An 11068-nucleotide genomic window follows, 5' to 3' on the forward strand; every position below is an offset into this window, starting at 1 on the left:
AACTAGAGGCAAAGAGAAGGGTGAGAAGGCCTGGAAATTCTCGAGCAGGAAATGGCAAAGGCACACACTCAAACCCGTCCTTTATGAAGTTCAGAAGTGAAGCGGCACGGATAGAAATGAGAGCTCCTGGGAACAGGGTGGAATCAGAGAATCTGCTGCTGACCGGATGTGGGAGGTGGGGAGGCCGGAAGAGGAAGAGGATCATCCACTTCCAGGTTTCTCCCTTGGACCACTTTCACTGAGATGGGAATCCGGAGACTCCTGCTTCCTTTCGGGTGAGGTTATGGGTTTGGGGAAGAAAGCACTGCCGTGTGCACCCTTCTTCTGGGGTCTTCCTCCTGCAGGCCTTGCCAGCCCTGTTGGACGACACATTCCATCTCCTCTCTTCTAGGCTCCAGCCCTGTTCTGAACTGTGGAATGCCTCCATCAGCACACCAGAAAGGGAAGAGAGCAGAATGGAAATTCAATGAAAGGCAAGGGCATGGAAAACTGCAAGGGATACTGACGGATGAAAATGCTTATAGTCACAGAGAAAGCGTGAGAAGGAATCAAAGGCAAAAACAAAGCCTTTCAGGGAGGAGAAAGAGGCCTTCATAGAAAGAGTGGAAGTAAAAATTGGAAATGCCGTTGGAACCAGCCCCTGGTACGGGTGGCATGAGGCCTTTTCCCACCAGCTTGGTACTCTGATTACCCTTCCTGGCTCCAGTTTTCAATGACTGCATACCAAGGAGCCCTGGGAAGGACTGTTCACCCTCTCTTGGATTTCGTGAGGTGTATGGTGGTTATTTTGGATCTTCACCATAGCTGAATCAGCCTTTTAAATGGCAAGTAGCATTTGAAAAGCAAGTGGGAGTCATTTTAGATCTGGATAAGCTTAACTGTGATCTGAATTTAATACATATTCTTAATTACTTTCCAGACTTGAAATTAGGTGACTAGTTTGCTAACCATTTTCCCTGTGTTCCCAATATCTTCAACTTACCAGAGTCACATAAACATTCATCTCCAAACTTCAATAAATATTGTGATTGTTATTAAAAGGAAAACTACTGAACCTTGGTAATAAGGACCACAATCTGCATTTTAATTTTATTTCCATATAATCAGAGATGCTCTAAGTTGTGTTCAGTGGCCTCCAAATTCCAAGTCTGGGGTAACAATTAGGTTATGGGTGCAGCATACTTTGGTTTAGGGTTCAATAGGAGTTTCGTAAGATTTATTTCAATGTTCTTTTTTCCCCCTCTGGGCAATAAGACCTGCTGCTCTGGATTTTAAAACAACAAAGATTGATCTTAAACTCATTTCCATAAATATGCTGGGCACATAGGAAGCACTACAATGCACGCCATTCCTGGTTGAAATGTAGCAGCTAAGTCCAAGGAGCAGTCGACGCTTATTGTGAAATTTCCCATGAATACTTAAGCTGCAACGGGGCAGCTTCTTCAAAAAAGACTTTGGTCAACAGATTTGTACTGAAATAAACTTCATGAGTTGACATGAACTTAATTAAAAAGTGATAAATCTCCCTTGCCTCATCTATCAGCTATTTAAAAAAGAGAGAAACTTCAGGGCCTTGCTATATAAGTCACACTCGTTGACACCTACAAACACAATTTTCATGATCTGTTTTACATCTGAGGAATGTGGAGCCCATGTATTTTTCCTCAAGAAAATGTTAACTGATTTTTCACGTATTATTTTTCGACATTTATATTGTTCTTCAGTTCTGGGGAAGATCTTGCTGATGAGTTAATGTTGGGTTTACATGATTTTAGTTGGATGCTTTTTTCTCTTCCCTATGGTAAATAAATCAATATGACTTGAAATGCCTAACTTCCAAAGTCAGTTCCCTGCCTCATTGCAAAGATTAACATGCTAAGGGCCTTGATTACTATGGATGGACACCTCTAGCCCTCTAAAATACATCTTCTTAGGTGGGGAGAATCTCCCTAAGGACACTGAGACCCTGCTTAGTTATGCAAATACTAACACAGGAAGTTCATTACCCAAAGCTGAGAAGACTCCAAAATGCAGACTGCATTGTGTGAGTGGCTTTATGCAGTAGCTAATTTTTCCTTCCTAAGATATGGTTTTCATGAGGGTGGAAGGGATGGCATGGTGCAAAGAATGATACTTATGTTGTAGACACTGAAACCGGTCTTGGCCCTGGCCTCATGCTCTTAGGGTTGGCATCAAATGTTGAGAAGCAGGTAGAGGTGAGATCTTGCAATTCCCCTCTTTACCCAGATCAGCTTCCTGTGGTTTTCACCCCTTTGAACGGGCAGGTCCGATACAAGATCTTTTCTTGGGATTTCACTTTCTAAGTCTCCTCTGCAGGACACAGAAAATGCTCAGGCCTTCCCCATGTGACTCTTAGGGCATCCACATATAGCACTGTTTACCATCCATTTCCCTCGGAATTTCTAGGAAAGTTTTTTAAAGAAGGAAGAAAAAAAGTCTTTACCACTTTCAAGTGCTTGCTCTTGCAAATGAGAGCCATGAATTTCAAGACTGAATTTTGGACCTCAAAGTCAAAAAGCTGAATCTCAGTTCTACTGGATCTTTGTGTGATCCTATTTCTATAAAAATATATCTATCTCCTGTAGCTTTAATGAAGGAGAAGATCAGAATAAATGGAATTACATTTTATAAAAGTTAATTATAAAAAGACATATTACATTTATTTTAAAATATTATCGTACTACAAGTAAATGTACATTTAAGAAAGTAAGATGTTGATGAATATAATTTAAACTCAGACAACTATGAATTCCCAAGTAAAACACAAATAGTTTTGTATAAATCAAGAATCTCCTCAGCCGTTGCCTTTTCCCTTTGCTTTAACTGAAATCTATTTGTTTTATAAATTTAGAAAAGTTCAACTATTCTTATCTCACTTTGACATTCCAGTGATGAAAGAAAAATAAAGATCCTTAAATGCCAGCTCCCAATTTCTCTGACTGCTTCTCTTTCTGGTGTGTTATCTATAGTTATATTTATCATGTATCTGAACATAAAATCAAAATACATAGTTTAACAAAGCAGTTTTTTCTCATTTATCAATTTGCTTATAGGAAAAGTATAATATAGAAAGCTGTAAAAGTTTAGTTGCTTTTAATTTTAAGCATATGAATTACATTTATTGAGAATAATTTATCAATAAATGAAATTCTGTGATGTATGATTGGTTTCTGTGTGAAAGCATTTCATCATGTTTTAGAATACATCTCTTCCCTATCATCCTTCTTTTCTCTCGTATCAGATCACCATCAAAATAAGTACCATGATACTATATTCTGTAAAGCACTTTTTAATTCCTCTTGTGTATCAGCTGTTTTTTAAAAAATATTAATAAAGAAGATAAAACCTTTATGTAAGAGAGTAGGTGATGCAGTTTCTTAATATAACATACTTTACGGTTTCTGTATGTGTATAAGAAAGAAAAAATTTTGGTCCATTTTATCTTCTTGTGTTAGTGGGTGGGGCTGAGTGAAAGGAAGTTTTAATCTTTCTAGGCATACAGATGGAACGTGAAAAATGGCTTTTCACAGTCAAAGACTAAGTTTCTAGGATGCCAGAAAGGTATTAGGACACCATGATGTTTTGACACACAGAGCAAACAATTAAGCTGTTGTGCAGATATGTGACCTGGGAGAGAACACTGAAAAGGAGAACTGGTTAAGTAATTTTCATTCCCTTCCTCCTCTTTGATACAATAAAAAATCTTCTCTAACTCGTATTTTGAGAGAATTCTGGCAACGGCAGTGTGAAAAGGCTGGGAAATCATCTCCCATGTAAACAAATATGAACAAGTGTAAAACAGCTATTTCAGGGCTCTGGAGATTAACCAAATTTAAGCAACAAATTGAAAAGTATTTAATCAGGAACAACTACAAAAACTGAGTTTTTTAAAAAAGAAAGAATGGTAGATATATCTGGCCTTCTTGTCTGTGACAGCGTCCATCCTTTCACTGCCACCCAATTCATGACATGCTGGTTTTCCCAGGCCAAGGTTGCTCAGTGTGGGTGGGGGTACGTAGCTGATTTAGAATGGAGGCTGAAAATCCCAGGGGATATTGTCAATAAATGTGACAAAGTATATAGGAAATGAATGAAGCTCACAGCTTTTCTAGCCCAGGGTTTCTGTTCCAGTTTGTACAATCAGCAGACCAGAATAAGTTTAATCAGAAAATCCTGTAAGTGAGAGAATGTCATAGAGGGACAGAGCTAAGTCCCCAAAAAGTGCTTGACTGACTATCAACTATGCCCATGTGCAATGGAGACCTGGGAGAACTAAGAAGTATAACGTGAAGGTAAGGGAAGAGACAACCCCTCATATTGTCTTATGCCCACTTTCTGCCTCCAAAGAAAAAAGAAGTAAAAACTAAAAGGCAGAAATGAAATCCACAGGCAGACAGCCCGGTGTCACACCCTGGGCCTGGTAAAGATCGATCCTGACCTAATCAGTTATGTTATCTATAGATTTCAGACATTGTATGGAAAAGCACTGTGAAAATGCCTGTCCTGTTCCATTCCGTTCTAATTACTGGTACATGCAGTCCCCAGTCACATACCCCTTGCTTGCTCAATTGATCACAATCCTCTCATGCTGACCTCCTTAGAACTGTCAGCCCTTAAGAGGGACAGGAATTGCTCACTCGAGGAGCTTGGTTGTTGGAGACATGAGTCTTTCCAAAGCTCCCGACTGAATAAAGCCCTTCCTTCTTTAACTTGGTGTCTGAGGGGTTTTGTCTGCAGCTTGTCCTGCTACAAAGGCATATTAGAGAAGTTGCTGAGCTATGTGCTCCCCATCCTACACAGAGCAACTGCCATTGGCAGAAGTAACACACAGACACAAGGTATTGGAGTAGAATCTCTGACAAAATCATGGGCTGATCACTGAGCTGTGAAGACACGGGGTGATCCCACAGAAGGTGGTCTACAAAATAATGACTAAAATAAATAAACTCAATTAAAACATCAGTGGCCACACACTGCAGGGAGAGAGAGCCCACATTTTAAGATCATGCAAATAACTAAAGAAGAAAAAAAAATCTCAGGGAGGAAAAAAAAATCCAGAGTAGCTACAATCTATTTTCTAGAGTTTGTATTATTCAAGAAAACTATGCAAGACATGCCTAGAAACAAGAAAGTGCTACCCATGCTCAGGTGAAAGAAGCAACCAACATAAATTAAGTCAGCCTTGATGTTATTTTAGCAGTCAAAGACTTCAGAGCAGCTATTGTAAACATATTCAATGAATTAAAGAAAACTATCCTTAAATAATTGAAAGAAAATATTATTTTGAAGACTTAAATAGGAATTCTCAAGAGGGAAATAGACATTAAAAATGGAAATTATATAGTCAAACACAATAATTTAAATGGAAAATATACTAAATGGGCTCAAGAGCAGTGTTGAGATGGCAAAAGAATTCATGAACTTGAAGGTAGATCAGCAGAAATTAGGCAATCCAAAGAACACAGAGAACAAAGATTTAAGAAAAATGAGCAAAGCCTCATAGACTTACAGATAAACATAAAGTATAGCAACATATGTGTAATGAGAGTTCCAGAATGAGAAGAAAAAGAGAAAGGAGCAGAAAAATATGCATATTTAAAAAAAATAATGGTGAAGACTTCCCAAATTTACAAAATTATGTATCTACAGATCCAAGAAGCTTTGCAAATCTCAACTATGATAAACACAAACAGATTCACATCTAGTCACATGATAATCAAACTGCTGAAAGCCAAAGATAAAGATAAAATAATCTTGAAACAGGTAGAAAAAAAGACTCATTATATAGAGGAAAACAATGCAATAGATAGCTAATATATTATCACAAACAGTGAAAGTCAAAAGTATGTGGAATTACATATTCAAAAAACCAAAAGAAATACAAACTTGTCAAATCAAAATTCTATACCAACCCCCACCAAAAAGAGGCAGAATAAAGACATATCCAGATAAATAAAAACAGGAAAAATTTATTTGTAGCAGATTTTTCTTTAAAAAAAGCTACAGAAATCCCTTAGGCTGAAAGAGAATGACACAAAATAGTAATTAAGATTCTTAGGAAGACATAAAGACCACCAGAAATGGTAAAGATGATATCAATGTATTTTGCTCTTTTAAATTATTTTTCAAATTATAAGATTGCATAAAGCAATGCCATAACATTGCATTGTTAGGTTTACACCTAAATAGATGCAATGTATATAAAAATAATAGCACAAAGAAGGGGAAGAAATTGAGCTATATTTGAGCAAAGTAGGTATGTTTTATTAAATCTGTCAGTGTAACTTTAGATTGTGATAAGACATATAATAAAATTTCTAGAGTAATTATTAAGAAAACAACTAAAAACAACAAATATATAAATCAATAATATAAAGATCAACAGGGGAGTTAAGCTGATAAGATAAAACAGTAGTTCTTTTACACACACAAAAAGCAGTAAAGGATATATAAAGGAACAAAAAGACAGAAGGCATTGAAAATGGTAAAATGACTGATGTGCATTTAATCACATCAAAAATTACATTAAATGTGAATGGACTAACCACTTCATTAAAAAGGCAGAGACTGGCAAACAATAGATTACAATTAAACTTTTCAACTTGATGCTGTTTAAACTCAATCTTGACTTAAAAAAATATGAAAACAGAAAATGATATATATTCCTAAAAGCTAAGGATATGAAGACATTCTGCTGGAAGGGTGGAATGCTTCTGTAAATCTTTAAAGCACTTCTAAGCTAACATTCCCATATACCAAAGGGAAAGATACTGCCTTTCCCTTTCACATGAAGACTCATGTGATCATATAATCCTGTCTTTATGATTGCCATTTTTCATAATTATTCGCACTTCTTTTTCTTGATATGAAAGTTCGATTTCAAGTTCTCAGAATTGTTGAACAAGACCAATTTATCTGAGAAAGAGTTAGAAGCAAACTTTCATCTGCAATTCTTGATGTGCTTTTCAATATACTTGAAGACGTTCCCTTTCATCCAGAAATAAAAAGAATATATTTTCCCATGTTCATGATGTTTATAAATATGAGCTTAAAATAGCACAATAAACTTGTGATTATAAGTATATGCAGACCAATCATTTCAGGTTTAGATGTTACTCATGAACAATTCTTATACATAAAAACGAATTCAATGAGAACTTACTACAACTATCTCAGTTAGTTTCTTCTTTACAATCTACCAAATCATGATGTAGACTAAACAAATTAGGCAGCTTTTTAAATTTTTTATATTTCCAAATTTTTGTATTTTTAATGTTGAACGTGTTCAACTTCCTAATTTTTTCATAATTTTCTTTATGACTTAAAAATGTGACATACAAAGTTTATAATTTGGGGCTTATTTTATACACCAAGACAGTAAGGCAGAAAATAATTTGACTAACTTGACAATTTTTCACATATGTAATTACTTATAAGGCGGAACTGGAATTAAAAGCTCCTCTTCGACATCTTGTAAGTATAACTCCCTAACTGTGACAAAATCTGTAATACACAGACTTCACTAATCATTGAAGGAGTTGGGTAGAACTGAATCACATGCAAAAGCTGGAAGAATGTACTTATAAAAGTTGATTACTTCAGCTAGCAACTTTTCATTATAGTTTAGAATAATTCATAAGGTAGTGAAAGTTACTTACTTGCTCTCAACAATCATTTTATAGTGGGATGAGTTAAGATATACTATGATGTGGTGGGGATGGGATGGAATAAGATAGGATGAGATTGGATGGATGAAATGGGATAAGTTAGGATGGGATGGGATGGGATGGGATGGGATGGGATGGGATGGAATGGGATGGGATGGGATGGGATGGGAGTGGATAGGAAAGGATAGGGTAGGATAGGATAGGACAGGATAGGGCAGAAGACTAGATCAGAGTATATCCTACATGATAAGACTGTTTCTTCCTGAAATTCTTATGTATGTGTTTGGTGACATTGCACAATACCTTTCTTGAGTTGCAGTAAAAATATTTGAGAAACACTGGCTTAAAGCATCATTGCCTCTGTCTCTTCACATGTTCCAAATCATTATTAAATGCTTTAGATCCCTTTAAGAAATCTATCTCATGATGTCAAAAATAAGAGAAAAAAAGTCCAGCCACTTCTATTTAATTATATATGTGTATACTAAATTATCATAAAATGATTTGGTAAAGTTGTTTTGTGATAATGTAATTATATTGATAAGATGCAAAACTAAGTGCAGTATAACAGAAAATTTGGTTAAAAATTAGTACATTCTTTGTATTTCTTTCTATTCGTATAGTGAATAACTAAATAGTTTGATGGATTTACTTTATTTTAATTATACCAACCACATTTGTCACACCCATGACTCAAAAAACAAACAAAAAGGCTAGAACACAGGTGGTTGGGAGCAATAAAACATTTTCATCAGGATCTGTGTAACCAATACCTTCTAAGCGTCTGCTGTTGGCCACCTTTTTGGAAGTCACAGACATACAGAAGCCAAGCCTGCCTCCTTGCACATGTATGCTTTGCTCTCTTCTGTGCGTGAGCATGCCTGGTGCCTGTGTGTGTGGACATGCATGTCTGTGAGACATTTTTAGAAAGACAAAGAATGACAGCCTTGCCAAGACAGGGGTCTCAACCACAGTGGATAAATCAATCTTTCAAAAAAAAAAAAAAAAACAATTCTGCCATGAAACTTAATCACTAAAGGTCATGTCGGGGAGTAAGGAACAGATTAAATTAGCATAGTATTAGATATGGAAAATGATTTCTGTCAAAATCATCTTTACCACAATTATAATATGTTAATTATGTATTTCATTAAGGAAGTTGATTATGGTTCACGGATGAAATCATGCCTGCATCGACACCTGGAAGGAAGCAGCCGAGCCTGAAGTCTTCCTCCTGCTCCTTCCTCTCTCTATCACTCCCTCCCCGTTTGCTCTGCCTCCTTCTTCCTCCCTCCAGCTGTCTTCATATTTCTCCCTCTTTTTCCCTTTTCCAGTCTCCTTCTTATCTGCCCACTATTTTATGCCTCCATCGTCAGTAATTAAATGCTTCCATTCTTCAAATTATCTCATTCTGGGGACTCCTGGATGTGCCCTTAAAGAAACATCAGTTCTTGGGATGGCCTTCTGAGTACACCGTGATAGGAAGGGAATGAACAGCCACAAGCCACAGCCAGCTGTAGGGCTCTTCAGTTCTGCTCCTTTTTAATACTCACACTTGAATATTTGTGGAAGAGGATGGCCTTTTATCCTGCTCTCATTTCCTCCCCCACCTGCCCACCTCTTCCACCTCTCCACTCTCAGCCCCAGGATCTTGCAACCCAGGCATTGACTACATCCTTGCAGGAATCCCAGCAGTAACTGTCGCATGGAGCCATGCTGTCTCTTACACAGTGGCCTGCGACAGGCCTGCAGGGTTTATGTTGGCCATTTATAAGAGGCATCGCCAATCATCCAGATGCCACACTGAGACTAATGTTAACAGCACATCGCAATCCTGTCCTAGGAAGTGGCCCTGATGAAGCCGGCGGTGAGGATATAGAGTCAAAGGTGGTCAAGTGCTACATGAGATCTTCAAGCCAATTATTTCAGTCAATCATCTGTGGGCATTTTCCACAGGAGCATCCACTCATATTTTTTTTAATGATGGTCCAACATTAATTCATGGGGAAATGTGCAAATGTTTAGTATTTCAGAGTTTTATGATACATCTCATGTGAGCCTTCCCCATTTAACTTACAGATCCAAGTAGCAGACATGGAGGGATCCCTTGCTAAGCCCTCCTCAAGAATGTCTTTCTGCACTCACACACATCAAGGGCGCTTAAGAGAGTGTCAAGGAGAAAGTACAGACGACTCCCGATACCCTTCCTATGCCCATTTCTACACAGAGGGATGGTGAGCCCCGCGCCAGCAAATGATGCAGAAAACAAGGGGATAGGACCGCGGGTTGGGGAGGACACATTCCCAGAAGTAAAAGGTCCTGGTGACACCCCTGGGAATGGAGCGGCTGCAGCTCCTTGAAATCTAATTACCTCGTTCTCATAGTTCCCTGTGAGTGAGAACGCATCAATGCTCGCGTGCCCTTGTGCTGGTAGATTTTGCCACACAGAATAATCATTGTTGGAATTAAGCATAATTGTCAGGAAAGACTTGGTCATCACAAGAAAGACCGTCTCATACAACTGTCCCCTTGCTTTCGAACAGTAATTACTTTAGTAATTAATCTCTGTCATTTAACTGTATTACATTTTGAAAAGAGAAAATGGAAGAAAGACCGGTTTCAAACTAATTTACATCACAGTTTAAAATCCCAGAATAGGGTGAATCAAATGTCAAATGTAGCCCTTTCACGTTTTCTAAAATAGTCTCATTCTAACACCCAGTCCAGTGGAATCAAAAGCAAGATGCTGAAGTCACCTCTTCCTGAAAGCCCAGGCTTCAAAGGCAATATTGCTTCAAATACTTCATGGAAATCCTCCTGCCTTGTCCCAAGGTGCTCAGGAATACAATTAATAGACCCATTGAGGAGAGCAATAGGAAATCTCTTCTGTCGAAAGACCATTTATGCTGCGGGTAATGTCAATTGCCCATAATGCAGCACAAGCATTTGTTAATGACATCATCATACAGTAAGTGAATAAATCTGTTCCAGCAATCTCCTTTAATTCCTTTTCACCTCATTTCATCGTTTCAAATTAACTTGTTTGACCTTGTTTATTGTACACCTCATTATACTTAATTTTCAAAGAAGTGTTTTTAATATACTAAAATTTTCTTCAATTTCTTATTAGTTTTTTAATATTAGTAAGAGCCCATATATTATCTTTCTTTTTAATAGAAACTTATTAAAAATGTTTCTCATAATAGACTACCCAAAAACTTACAAGACATTGTTTTAAAAAGCAGATTTACTTCACTCATAATCAAGGTGCATCACAGCTTGCTTAAACAAAAATTCTCCAGGCTTAACAATCCATAATAAACTTTCAACAAGATCTCCCTCACTAAGAACTATAGGGAAAATGTAAACGTCTATTTCTC

The sequence above is a fragment of the Mandrillus leucophaeus genome, unplaced genomic scaffold (assembly GCF_000951045.1).
Source record: "Mandrillus leucophaeus isolate KB7577 unplaced genomic scaffold, Mleu.le_1.0 Scaffold16, whole genome shotgun sequence".
Classification (NCBI taxonomy): Eukaryota; Metazoa; Chordata; class Mammalia; order Primates; family Cercopithecidae; genus Mandrillus; species Mandrillus leucophaeus.